The 14678-nt window shown below is 38.0% G+C and overlaps 1 protein-coding gene across 50 annotated transcripts in view; it reads left to right on the forward strand.

Moving 5' to 3' along the window:
• The window catches only part of TRDN (triadin), a 414935-nt gene that overhangs the window by 56088 nt on the left and 344169 nt on the right, over positions 1-14678 (forward strand). The window lies entirely within an intron of this gene.

Below are 14678 nucleotides of genomic sequence, written 5' to 3' on the forward strand. Positions count from 1 at the left end.
GTTAAGTCCCCTCACCATCTGGTTCCAAGCTTCCTTCCCAGATATTCTCTTTGCTCCTCCCATTGAATGAATAGCCAGTCACTCAGTCATGTAGGACTCATTGTGACCCCATGGACAAGCAAAAGTAGTGGAGTGGGTTGCCATGCCCTCCTCCAGGGGATCTTCCCAACCAGGGATTGCACCCACATCTCCTATGTCTTCTGCATTGGCAGGTGAATTCTTTACCAATGAGCCACCTGAGAAGCCCTTGCTCCTCCCACTGGAACCCCCTATTTTGAGTTTTCTAACTCAAACACATGACCAACCATGTGTTTTTATAATTTGAAGTAAGATAGGTATAGCACAGAGCTTCCCAGGTGGTGCTAATAGTAAAGTACCCACCTGCCAATGTAGGAGACATGGGTTCAGTCCCTGGGTTGGGAAGATCCTCTGGAGGAGTGCATGGCAACCTACTCTAGTATTCTCGCCTGGAGAATCCCATGGACAGAGGCACCTGGCTGGCTATAGTCATAGGATCGCATAGAGTCAGACACAATTAAAGTGACTTAGCACATACACATGCAGGAAGATCACAAGTAATGAAATTTAGATTTTCACTGTGGCCTATTCAATGTCTGAGTATGTTGTTCATCTCTTTGTTCAAGGTCTTTTTGTATTTTTTAAATTATATTTGTTTATTTCCACATCTGCCATGCTCTATTGACTGAGTTCCTTGAGGGAAGGAATCAGTCAGGTGCTCTGTAAGTATTAAATGAATAGATGAATGAGTTTATGCTTATGTCTTTGTATCATAAGCAAAAACATTTCATCAACCTCTTAATGTGCTCATTCATATTTGCACTGAGCACCACCCAACCCACCTGTTCTTTCTGTAGTAGGAGTGGATTCAGTAGAGCACAGAAACTGTTATGTTGCATTCTATACAGTAAGAGATCCTCTATTTCTCATTATGGTATTTTGCTTATTCAACAGTTATTATCATCAAGTATCTACTATATGTGCCAAGAAATGGCTAAGTTAAAAGAAATGCTAGTAGGAGTAAGGGGAAGTCATAAAAATGTATGGTTGGGTTTATTGACATGGAGGTGTGACTGAGTTGACTGCCCCCATACCATTGTGCTGGGCTAAAGTGAGCATGAGCATCATACAACAGAGAGACAAATCCCACGATGTCAACCAGAGCAAAAGGGCTGTTTATATAGAGCCATGAGCATCTGCTTTAAATAGGCAGTTGTTTTGATACTGTGTGTAAGGCAGCCTCTTAAAAGAATATACTGTTAAAAATGTGAATAATATAAAATATGACCTAGAATTTTAAGTGAAAATCAGTTGGTTACATTCCTCTAGGAGATTTCATTTCCCTTGAGCCTAATTGAATGTGATATTTCATCCATTCTTTATAAGAATTTCATTCATTCAAATTTTAGAACCAAATATGGTCATAAAATATAGTTCTTCAATTTTTATAGTAGATGTATTTTAGAATTGCATGTAAATCTAATATTTGTAAAGTTACTATTTTAATAAGTGTACTAAAGAAATTACTGTTGAGTTTGTCTTTAATTATTTGATAAAATGAGCAGCTACATATAATTAGACTTTCAGGTTAGATTATTTGAATGCAAGACACACTTACAGTCCACAGTAGAGCTTCCTTGGACTACTGTAATGAGAAACTATGGATAATGCCTCTGTTACTGGTATCACATTTGATTGGCAAAAAATAACCTCTGTATTCCTACTACTTCATTTCTTCTTTCAGGAAGTGCTTATTAAGTACATCTTTGTGAAGACTCTTCCTCCAGTTCTCTATATTTATTAATGACCTAACCATCTCTCCATTCCCTGCAAAAAGAAACCTGCAAGTCATCTTTTAAATCTTCTGGGCACCTGATCAATTACCATACTGTGTGCCAGCCAGCCTTCGTACCCCTCATAAATTTGCTTCCTCCTCGTATGACCACGGTCTCCATTACGACACTTTAGACCTTGATTGTCGTTCAAGGGTGCTAGTGCACTTTCTTCTTGCCTGCCTCATCCAGTCTCTCCCTTTTAACATTGCCCTTAAGGTATCTTCATAAAACATAAGTTTCATCACGTATTTTTGCCAAGTACAGCTCCCCTGGCATGAAATTCAAGTCCTTGGCTCGGCCCTTTATGTTCATCTTGTGATTCCGCTCATGTGCCCCGTGCTACCTCCCACTGCTCTCACCTGTTTTTCTTTCCCTAGGAGCACATACACTCTCACTGCTCCCCGCCTCCGCTCGTGCTGTCCTTTCCCCATGCCATGGTCCAATATAGCAGAAGTGTACGAAAGAGGCCAAGAATGTTTACTCTGGTACTGGATTTTTCCTCTCTATTATTAATAAATCCAGATCTTGGAACTTTCTAGCTGTTGTGAGAAAAGTTGCTTGGAATTTCTTTGCTTCCGTTTCATCATTTAAACAGTGGGGATAATATTAGTACCCATGCAATAAGATTATTAAGGAAATCATATAAATGAATTTATTTGTGGAGTGTTCAGAACAGAACCTGGTTTATCACAAAGTACTGTATACATTTTAATACCACTAGTGAGAGATTCATTCCTCTTTTCTTGAAGGATGGATTCAGCCCTTTTTTGCTAAATGTTTCCAGATTTCCTAGGAAACACTCGCTGTGCCATGCTTTCCTTTTCTTAGTCCCTTATGGGCACCAGTATTATCAGCAGCTATCACATTGTATTATTAATATCTGTTTACTTGTCCATCTCATTCAGAAACTTAAACTTATTCAAGGAAGAAACTCTCTTATTCATCTCTGTACATGAGTATCTGTCATGTAGCACATGTTTTGCTGTATATTGCTTAAAGGAATGAATAATGCTGATATTTTGATTTTGAAATAATTCCGTAATAATGAAGAAACAAATATTTATCATAAAAATTTTATTTCACCCAGCTTCTGAGCAACTTAAAAAATTAATAAGTAATTTAATTTTTAAGTAATTTTAATTTGACAAAATTATATGTGTGTTAGTCACTCAGTCATATTGCCACCCCATGGACTATAGCCCACCAGGCTCCTCTGTCGGTGGAATTTTCTAGGCAAGAATACTGGAGTGGGTTGCCATTTTCTTCTTCAAATTTTGGGACTTCCCTATAGCTCAGATGGTAAAGAATCTGCCTGCAATGCAGAAGACCTGGGTTCAATCCCTGGGTCAGGAAAATACCCTGGAGAAGGAAATGGCAACCCACTCTAGTATTCTTGCCTGGAGAACCCATGGACAGAGGAGCCTAGTGGGCTACAAATTTAACAAAATTAGAATAAGAAAATTAAATATGTTTATAAGATGAAATGATACTTTTCATATTTTGTAATAGTCATCTACGGCTGCATAGTAAATTACCTTAAAAGTAAGAGGTTTAAAGAATAATAAATAACTATCGCTTTACACAGTGTCTGTGGGTCAGGAATTTGGGGATGGCTTAGGTGGGTGGTTCTGGTATAGGGTATATCTTGAGGTTGCCATGAAAACACTGGCTGGGGTCGCAGACATCTGAAAATTATTCTGGGGTTGCAGAGTCATTGGCAAGATGTCTCACTCACTTGGCTGTCAAGTTAATGCCGGTTTGTCCTCAGAACATAGCACCTGGTGTCTCTAGACTGAGTGATCCAAGAAAGAGCAAGACAGAAGTCACAATGCCCTTTATAGCCTACACTTGCAAATGACACACTGCCATTTCTGTAAAATCCTTTTGGTCACACAGTTCATCCCTACTCAGTGTTGGAAGAGACTGCACAGTGGTATGAGTGCCCATAGGCAAAAATCACTGGGGCCAATGTGGTGGTTGGCTACCACATATTATATTGTCAGAAAGTTATATTGCCAAGTTATGTATTTTTGGATGAATACTTAAATCTAAAGAAGTAGCATTCAATTCTCTTACTTGAAAAAGAGAGACAGGTGCAAAGAGAAAGTTGGTGTATTGGAATGGCTGGTATCATGGGGCCATATCTAGGAAAATAAATATTCTCTAATGAATTTGATATCTTAAAAATCTCAAAACTAAAATTCTCAATGAGATATATATATATAATTCTTCAAATAAGAAATTCAAATACTTTTTGCTAATTAAAATTTGAATAATTTCTAGAACCAAAAGAGTATAAGTTCAAGGACATTGTATAATTACAGCATAAAACTTCTAACTCATATTAACCACTGGTTGGATAGTATACATACACTTATATTAAAATTCTGATTTATTTTCTCCATTTATTATGTTTTCAACCTCTCTTTAATGTTGTTTTTACAACAACAACATTTTTGCAGAAAAAACATTCACTTCATTGAGAGTTTCAAATGTAAATGATTCTCTTATGTTTCTAATGCTATTTTTAATTGGTGCCTTTCAAACATTTACTAGGGATAAATATTATTACTATGATGGGGCTTCAGTACTGCATAGTAGTCTTTGAAATATGTATTGTTAATGTTTAAAAACAAGGTTGGTGGTAGAAGAAAGCATATCAGAAATAGTTCTGAAGACCAGGCAGGTTTACTGTCCTTGGGCTCTGGCACTTGAGAAAAGTAGATAAGCAACTCCATATATTAAAAAATGTTTACAGAGAAATTAAAATCTGTTTTCATAAGCAAGTACTGGATTGGGAAGAATGATTCTCATCTGGACAATCTTCTCAATTCACTATTTTCTGAATTTGATTTGGTTGATCTGTATATAATCTACTTGTGAAGCACTAGTAGAAGTAACTTTTAATATGTGCTTAATTCAAAAGACTGGGTTCACTTATATCTCTATAGCCTACAAGTTAGCATTACTAGGTGGTTACCTTTTCTTGTCTATAAACTAGGGATGACACCTTGATTCCTGGTCTGAAAAATTTGTGACTTTGCTTCATCTTTTCAAACAGGACAAATTTTAGGGCACCAAAATCAGATACTAGATAAGAGATTTCACCTACCCTTCATTTCTTACTAAATGCAATGTCAAAATACTATTCCAGTAATACTCTTGTCTACTTTGATCAGAGTAGAGTCACTATCAGATCAGATCAGATCAGATCAGTCGCTCAGTCATGTCCGACTCTTTGCGACCCCATGAATCATAGCACGCCAGGCCTCCCTGTCCATCACCAACTCCCGGAGTTCACTCAGACTCACGTCCATCGAGTCAGTGATGCCATCCAGCCATCTCATCCTCTGTCATCCCCTTCTCCTCTTGCCCTCAATCCCTCCCAGCATCAGAGTCTTTTCCAATGAGTCAACTCTTCACATGAGGTGGCCAAAGTACTGGAGTTTCAGCTTTAGCATCATTCCTTCCAAAGAAGTCCCGGGGCTGATCTCCTTCAGAATAGACTGGTTGGATCTCCTTGCAGTACAAGGGATTCTCAAGAGTCTTCTCCAACACCACACTTCAAAAGCATCAATTCTTCGGTGCTCGGCCTTCTTCACAGTCCAAATCTCACATCCATACATGACCACAGGAAAAACCATGGCCTTGACTAGACGGACCTTTGTTGGCAAAGTAATGTCTCTGCTTTTGAATATGCTATCTAGGTTGGTCATAACTTTCCTTCCAAGGAGTAAGCGTCTTTTAATTTCATGGCTGCAGTCACCATCTGCAGTGATTTTGGAGCCCAGAAAAATAAAGTCTGACACTGTTTCCACTGTTTCCCCATCTATTTCCCATGAAGTGATGGGACCAGATGCCATGATCTTCATTTTCTGACTGTTGAGCTTTAAGGCAAATTTTTCACTCTCCACTTTCACTTTCATCAAGAGGCTTTTTAGTTCCTCTTCACTTTCTGCCATAAGGGTGGTGTCATCTGCATATCTGAGGTGATTGATATTTCTCCCGGCAATCTTGATACCAGCTTATGTTTCTTCCAGTCCAGCGTTTCTCATGATGTACTCTGCATAGGAGTTAAATAAACAGGGTGACAATATACAGCCTTGACGAACTCCTTTTCCTATTTGGAACCAGTCTGTTGTTCCATGTCCAGTTCTAACTGTTGCTTCCTGACCTGCATATGGATTTCTCAAGAGGCAGGTCAGGTGGTCTGGTATGCCCATGTCTTTCAGAATTTTCCACAGTCTGTTGTGATCCACACAGTCACAGGCTTTGGCATAGTCAATAAAGCAGAAATAGATGTTTTTCTGGAACTCTCTTGCTTTTTCCATGATCTAGCGGATGTTGACAATTTGATCTCTGGTTCCTTTGCCTTTTCTAAAACCAGCTTGAACATCAGGAAGTTCACGGTTCACATATTGCTGAAGCCTGGCTTGGAGAATTTTGAGCATTACTTTACTAGCATGTGAGATGAGTGCCATTGTGCGGTAGTTTGAGCATTCTTTGGCATTGCCTTTCTTTGGGATTGGAATGAAAACTGACCTTTTCCAGTCCTGTGGCCACTGCTGAGTTTTCCAAATTTGCTGGCATATTGAATGCAGCACTTTCACAGCATCATCTCTCAGGATTTGGAATAGCTCAACTGGAATTCCATCACCTCCACTAGCTTTGTTCGTAGTGATGCTTTCTAAGGCCCACTTGACTTCACATTCTAGGATGTCTGGCTCTAGGTCAGTGATCACACCATCATGATTATGTGGGTCATGAAGATCTTTTATGTACAGTTCTGTGTATTCTTGCCACCTGTTCTTAATATCTCTGCTTCTGTTAGGTCCATACCATTTGTATCCTTTATTGGGCCCATCTTTGCATGAAATGTTCCTTTGGTATCTCTGATTTTCTTGAAGAGACCCCCAGTCTTTCCCATTCTGTTGTTTTCCTCTATTTCTTTGCATTGATCGCTGAGGAAGGCTTTCTTATCTCTTCTTGATATTCTTTGGAACTCTGCATTCAGATGCTTATATCTTTCCTTTTCTCCTTTGTTTTTCACTTCTCTTCTTTTCACAGCTATTTGTAAGGCCTCTCCAGACAGCCATTTTGCTTTTTTGCATTTCTTTTCCATGGGAATGGTCTTGATCCCTGTCTCCTGTACAATGTCACGAACCTCATTCCATAGTTCATCAGGCACTCTATCTATCAGATCTAGGCCCTTAAATCTATTTCTCACTTCCACTGTATAATCATAAGGGATTTGATTTAGGTCATACCTGGATGGTCTAGTTGTTTTCCCTACTTTCTTCAATTTAAGTCTGAATTTGGCAATAAGGAGTTCATGATCTGAGCCACAGTCAGCTCCTGGTCTTGTTTTTGCTGACTGTATAGAGCTTCTCCATCTTTGGCTGCAAAGAATATATCAATCTGATTTCAGTGTTGACCATCTATAAGTAATGTAAAATAGGGAATTTATTTTGTGTGACTTGGACATTCTTGGAAGCTGATTAAGCAGTCTAGATGAGGCTGTTGTAATTTATCTGGTACAGGGTCAGAAGTCGACAGAGTTGAAGACAGGGTAGAAGAGAAACATAACTTTTTCTTTTCTCTTTCTAAATTCTTGGCTAGGGCCCCTCTAGCAAAAGACAAATTAACAAGGGAAAGGCATTCAGATTTATTTAATATAAGTTTTATGTGACATAGGAGCCCTTCATAAGGAAATGAAGACCTTAAGAGGCAGTTAGACTTGAGCATTTTAGTGGTTGCTTTGATGAAAAGTGGTAAAAAAATGTGACAGGACCAAAAAGGGTCTGAGCTAACTATAGCGAGCTGGAGGACACAGTGAGGCCTGTTCATTCAGATTCCTCTGGACTTTTGGGGACAAGGACATTACTTTCCTCTGGGCATAATGGGTGCCCTCTCACAGAAGCGTTTATGACCTGCTTCAGAGGAAGATCAGAAAATTCTTGCACATGCTCTTTCTCTAATTCTTCCAGCTTGGTATGCTATGGAGCCACAGGTTGGGGTAGCATATCCTGAACTCCTTCACTGAAAAGGACAGATGGAAATAGAAAGGGGAGACTAAGAACGAATGGAACCCTCGTTTGATTCTTACCACTTCTAATTATGATGATGTGGGTGAGCTTCAATATAAGCTGGTGCCTTCCACCTTGGGAACACACGAGCCTTACACCAGGGTTTCGAGATGCTGAAGGAGGAAATCCAGTGGGAACTCAAAGAGATGCAGTCCACTGCTATCATGGGTCAAGATCAGCCTGTGTGTTTGTCGTAATGTGCATTGCATGAGAGGTGACAAAGCCTGCTCTACACCAACCTTCAGAGAATAAACAGTGGTTATTACTTCTATTTTGTCTTCCACAGCTCCTATAAATTTCTCTCACACACAACAGTTACCTGGAACATTCATATAAGGGAATCCTGGGAAACATAGTTCTAGTTAGAGATTAGAGAGCACACGAAGCCACACCATAGGATGACTATATCATCCAGAATAGGACACCTGCGAGAGTGGAATGGAGATCACAAGGCTGCTAGAGGCCTTGCCCTCAAGCTTCTGTAGACTCAGCCAGGAGGTCATTCCAGAAAACAGAGGGGTGTCCTGATAATTTAATGACTCAGTATCAGAATTTGTGGTCTTTGTCGGTACTCCTTATAGACTTCTTTGTCTTATTTACAGATACAACTTTCTCTCTAAACAATAAATGCAAGCAAGTAGTATTGCTAAAGAAATGACTACAAACTTAGAGGCCTTTGTGGATGTTAATGATCTTCCTCTAGGTCAGAATGTACAGGAATAAATTGTAGTGATTTGTGGCTTTTCTTAACTTAAGAACAAGGGTCATAATTTATTAGCATCTTCATGCATATGAAGGGAAAATCATTGTGTGGCTATATCCGGGGGGTCTCAAAGCACATAAAGTAATTTTTTGCAGGCATTCCACAAAATATTTCAAAACAATTTTGAAAAAATAGAGAAGATAATCTATGTAAAACATACCTGCTTGGCACATAGGAAGCACTCATTAAATGCAACTTGAATTTGAATCTTATTACCAGGAAGTAAGATCAGTAATCTGAGAAGAGAGCCAGCCAGAATATGATGGTAAGAAGCATCAATTTCTTATGAAAGTCTTGCAGACATCTCCTGATGTGCCTTTTAAATAGATTTTCTAATGAGGTGTGCCATTTATCTACTGCTCTTGAAAATTAATTTCCCTGATTTTTCTTCCCCTGGCACTTAGCCCAGTAACACAGGTGCACTGCTTGTCAGGGTATGAGTTTAGATGAGCAAAATGACTGAGGGAAGACCCAAAGTCAATCAGAATGTTTAAATTTAACATTTAATAGTTATGTATACATGTATATGTGTGTCTGTGTGTGTGTGTGTATAGAAATGACTGTGTGACTGTATATATATGAATTTGTTATTACATTTCAGGAGACTTGGAAAACTGGAACACTAAATGCAACATTTTAAGACTATCAGTTCTCCTGTGTACTGAGTTTTCAAGAATAGTTGACATTTTGTGTGCTTCTTATTCTGATTCAAGTCTTATCTCCAACCCCACATTTTCTGTTCAGTGTCCCAGGCTTATTTAGTCCTCTTGGTCACCATATCTAAAAGGATACATTTCATTACTTAATTCCAATCTGCTCTTAAACACCTTAAGGAGATAGCAGTTTTTGTAGTCCAGTGGTTCCCAGATCCTAATCAAGTTTTGTTGATTCTTCATGAAATGAAGAAAAAGATAAAGAAGAATTTATCCACTTTAAAGATGTGTCCTTATTTCTATTACTTATACATTTTTGGTCTGAAAATTTTATTTTGAAATGATGATAATGGCAGATACTGTTTCTGTTACAGTTTTTTAAATGACATTTTCTTACAAAATAAAAAGTTAGCAATTCGATGTTGGGCTCCAGGTTTTTGCTGGTGGCAGTTTTCAAGGTCAAAAACCCCCAAATTTGATACCAATGCTCTATTCCATTCATTTGAACCTTGGCAAATGATAGTTTATATTTATAAATGCATCTAGTTGGATACAATTATAAATCATATCAAATGTTAATACCCACTTTTCAATGGTCCAACTATTAAATATCTTTTCGTGCTGCACTTGGATTCGCTTCCTTAGAGAAACCTTTTCTGAACTTTGAATGTAAATCAAGGTACTCTATCCTAATTCCCCATTATATCATTTACTCTTTACCCACAGCACTTATTACAAGTTGTATGTATCTTTGATTGTGTGTGATTATTTATTTAATATCTCTCTTCTCCACTTATCTGTTAGTTTTGCAAGGAAAGTGACTGACTGTTTTATCTGCTTGATTTTTCTAGTACTTAGAAGTGTTTAGCACTGTGAGCTCAATAAACATCTGAATGAATGCTAAGATGAAAGCATGAATATATAAGTAAATAAATAAAGGAAAATGTGGTAGCATTTTTTACACTCTGAATGCTGAGTAATGAGCATAGTTGTTCCTTATGATGACTTTGAAAGTGTTAGGATTCACTTTTTAAACTTCTGTCTCCCTGATTGAAACTTAAGCATCTCAAAGAAAAGATTGTCTCATTTATCTTACTATTCTTGTTAGCCTGCTGACTGCCTGCCACATACTGTTTGGTACAATTTGTATGAGCTTAACAGGAGTTATTTGCTAAGCATACATAGCAAGCAAACAAGCAAAAACACAAGACAGCAATAATAAAAGAACACATGGACCTCAAGCCCCGAGTGAAGTAGTGGAGTGCAGGCTCTGGATTGCAGCCCTCACTCCAGTTAGTAGCTGTGTAACCATGGAAACATGACTTTCTGTGCCTCAGTTCCATTCTCTGTAGGCAGTGATAGTATCTGCTTCATGTGGTTCCGTGAACACTGAATGAGGTAATATATACAAGACACTTGGAATTTTGAATGGCACATAGTAATTGTTAGATAAATTGTAGTTAGTATTATTTTAATTTATTCTTCATGACTTTAAGGCTATTCAGTGTTTCAGAAAGATGAATAGGCATATTTCAAAAAGATGGATTGACTACATGCTTTCCAATTTTAAATATCATTTGAATATACATAGATTTTCCCAGTTATACAATAGAAATACAATGATTAAAGTATTCTATTTTATTTTCACACTGAGGGAATGTTCCAGCCTTTCTGAAATAGTTATTTTTGTATGATATATAGTAAGTACATAATTCATGACCCTACATGCTACATTGTAATGTGGTGAAAATAACTTTAAAATGATTTCTGTGGCTAACATAGTGATAGAATAGCTAAAGAGAATATATAATATAACCAAGAGTTTCTCAAACCAAATCTTAACTTGATGAAATACATGTTTATTAAATAATTAGTCAGAATATGCTAATTGCTATATTAACCTCAAATTTAATATCTTTCTTCTTCACTGGTCTGCTAAGTTTATAACATACTGATCCAAGTAAGTCATCTAACTGGAGTACTATGATATTTTAACTCTTCTTCTGCTACCAGAAAATTAATTCTATAGCTTGGGAAAAAAAAATCTGTAGAAATCTACTAATATAAATCTACAGAAAACTTGCTTTCTCATTCCTTATTAATTCATGTAACATTGGGATTGTATTTATATTTCAGCTATAATATACTTTTCTAAGAGGAGGAAAGTTAATTTTTTCAATTGATGTAATAACATCTACACCATGCTTATTAATAAAAGTATAATAAGACTCTTAAATTTTTCTATAGATGCTTGATAAGAATAAAAAACAACAGCCAAAAGTTGTTTGTGACTTTTATTTCAGGATATAAAATGCCCTTGGATATAAAATGACATGGATCTAGCTCCAGCTAGCTGGAAATATTCCAGGCTTAAACATCTGCAACGCAATTTTGCCAGCAAAAAAATTGGTTGATTGGGGTCATATTGAGAAAGAAAGGTGAAATGTACATTTATTTGCATTAATGCTTCTTACTGCCTCAAAAAGTAACAGTTGAGGTACAGTGAAGGACAACTTAGAAACATACTATGAAACTGTTTAACACTGACATAATCACACGATTTAAACTAAAGTTGCTTGTTATTAATGTTATTAAGTTTCCACACAAGTGTACATTTTTAAAATATTGAAGTTGGTTAATAGTGAAGATGAGTGTGGGAAAATTTCAATTGCAAAAATGTTAAAAATCAGAAGGAAAATGCACACGCCTCCGGTGTTGAATGGCAAGAATCGGAGCCTCTGACTATTCAGATGTAGATTAGAAGAAGTCACAGTCATTTCCTCAGGCAGTCAATAAAACAATGCACTCACTAAGTCAGTCAGCTCAGTCATTCAGTCCTGTGGGACTCTTTGCAACCCCATAGACTGCAGCATGCCAAGCCTCCTTGTCCATCACCAACTCGCAGAGCTTACTCAAACTCATGTCCATTGAATCTGTGATGCCATCCAACCATCTCATCCTCTGTTGCCCCCTTCTCCTCCTGACTTGAGTCTTTCCCAGCATCAGAGTCTTTTCAAATGAGTCAGTTATTTGCATCAGATGGCCAAAAGTATTGGAGTTTCAGCTTCAGCATCAGTCCTTCCATTGAATATTCAGGACTGATTTCCTTGAGGATAGACTGGTTGGATCTCCTTGCAGTCCAAGGGACTCTCAAGAGTCTTCTTCAGCACCACAGTTCAAAGGAATCATTTCTTCGGCACTCAGCTTTCTTTGTAGTCCAATTCTCACATCCATACACGACTACAGGAAAAAAACCATAGCTTTAACTAGATGGACCTTTTTCAGCAAAGTAATGTCTCTGCTTTCTAATATGCTGTCTATGTTGGTCATAGCTTTTCTTCCAAGGAGCAGGTGTCTTAATTTCATGGCTGCAGTCACCATCTGCAGTGATTTTGGAGCCCAAGAAAATAAAGTCTGTCACTGTTTCCATTGTTTCCCCATCTGTTTGCTATGAAGTGATGGAACTGGATGTCTTAATATTAGTTTTCTGAACATTGAGTTTTAAGGCAACTTTTTCACTCTCCTCTTTCACTTTCATCAAGAGGCTCTTTAGTTTACTTTCTGCCATAATGGCAGTGTAATCTATGTATCTGAGGTTATTGATATTTTTCCCGGCAGTCTTGATTCCAGCTTGTGCTTCATCTAGCCTGGCATTTTGCATGATGTACTCTGCATATAACTTAAATAAGCAGGAGGACAATATATAGCTTTGACGTACTCCTTACGAACTCACTAAAATTGCTTGTAAATCAGGATCCTAGTTTTTCTTTGCTTTAAATGCATCTAAGTATCTACATCTGAAAGTATTTTTTTTTTTTTTTTCAAAATTGTAACTCAAATGGGTTTTATTTTTTAGTATCTGATGCACTTCAGGGGCTTTGTGTTCACCCTTTATTTTTTAAATCATTCTCACTATCAGATGGAGCAGTCTGATTTTGCAATCTAATACAGGCAGTATCCAGAGCACAGAGGGAGGAGAGACAGGAAGAGGATGATGAGAGAGGTGGAAAGAGAAAGGGAGAGAAAATGATTTGGGGATATGTGGTTATCAGGAATGTTAAAAGATAAACTAAGGCAAACTCAAAATGTTAAGAATATGAGCAAAAGCTGATTCATATCGGACTGCACCAAACCACGAGTGGTTAGCAGTGCTCTGCTGACAGGACCTTGGAAAAACCTTCTATCGAAAAGTGTGCTGTATGCTGTCGTGTCTGACTCTTTATGACCCCATAGACTGTAGCTAGTCAGGCTCTTCTGTCCATGGGATTTCCCCAGCAGGAATACTGGAACAGGTTGCCATTTCCTACTCCAGGGGATCTTCCTAACCCAGGAATGGAACCCAGATTTCCTGCATTCCCTGCATTGTCAGGCCGATTCTCTACCACTGTACCACCTAGCAGAAATTATAAAGAATCTGCCTGCAAGGCAGGAGACCAGGGTTTGATATCTGAGTCAGGAAGATCCCCTGGAGAAGGGAAGGGCTACCCGCTCCAGTATTATTGCCTGGAGAATTCCATGGACAGAGGAGCCTGGCAGGCTGTAGTCCTTGGGATCACAGTCAGTCAGGACTGAGTGACTAACACTTTCACACCTAGAAGAAGAGGCAGAAGCAAAGGAAGGAAGTCATTTGATTGGTTGCAGCCAAAGCCTTTGCCTTATTTGGGAAGGGCTAGTTGACTCCTTTCAACTTGTTGTCCTTAGATTTGATATCTTAACCTTGAGGCATTTAAAGGCTTTAGTTTTTGTTTGCTTACAAAGGCTGCTATGGTTTTAGAACCACCTGTCTAATGGCTTTCTAACAAAGAAGTACAAGTTACTGCTTCAGGAAGATCTTGCTTTTTAAAAGGGATTATTACTCTTAAAGAAATATGTGTGTGGGAGGGTGTGGTATGATAGGAGAAGGCCTCTTGAAGGTGTGTTTTCAATGTTGCTACATCTAAATGTCTCTAGGTTTAAATGACATCTCATTCCTGTACCGTCAGTCTTTGCTGTATCCCCTCTTTCCATTCTACATATGTTTATGTGTTTTCTAACTTGAAAAAACTGACAAATTTCCCTCACTTCCCTATATCCCTATTTAGCTCTAAATGCAAACCTTTTTGTTTCTGTCCCTGTGGACAAGCCCCTCTAAGAGATAATCTGACACGATTCTATCACTCTGCTGAAATGTTTCAAATATACACTTGATTTCTAAATAAAGAAATGGAACAGATGAACAAAAGAACAAGTAGCATAGTTATCTTCATCTCAGTTAAATCTTGCAGTACTAGAACCGTTGACTGACACTTGCTTATTAAAAACATGACCTCTTATGATTTTTATT

The sequence above is a fragment of the Bos grunniens genome, chromosome 9 (assembly GCF_055505025.1).
Source record: "Bos grunniens cultivar Pamir isolate PY7600 chromosome 9, Bosgru_T2T1.0, whole genome shotgun sequence".
NCBI lineage: Eukaryota > Metazoa > Chordata > Mammalia > Artiodactyla > Bovidae > Bos > Bos grunniens.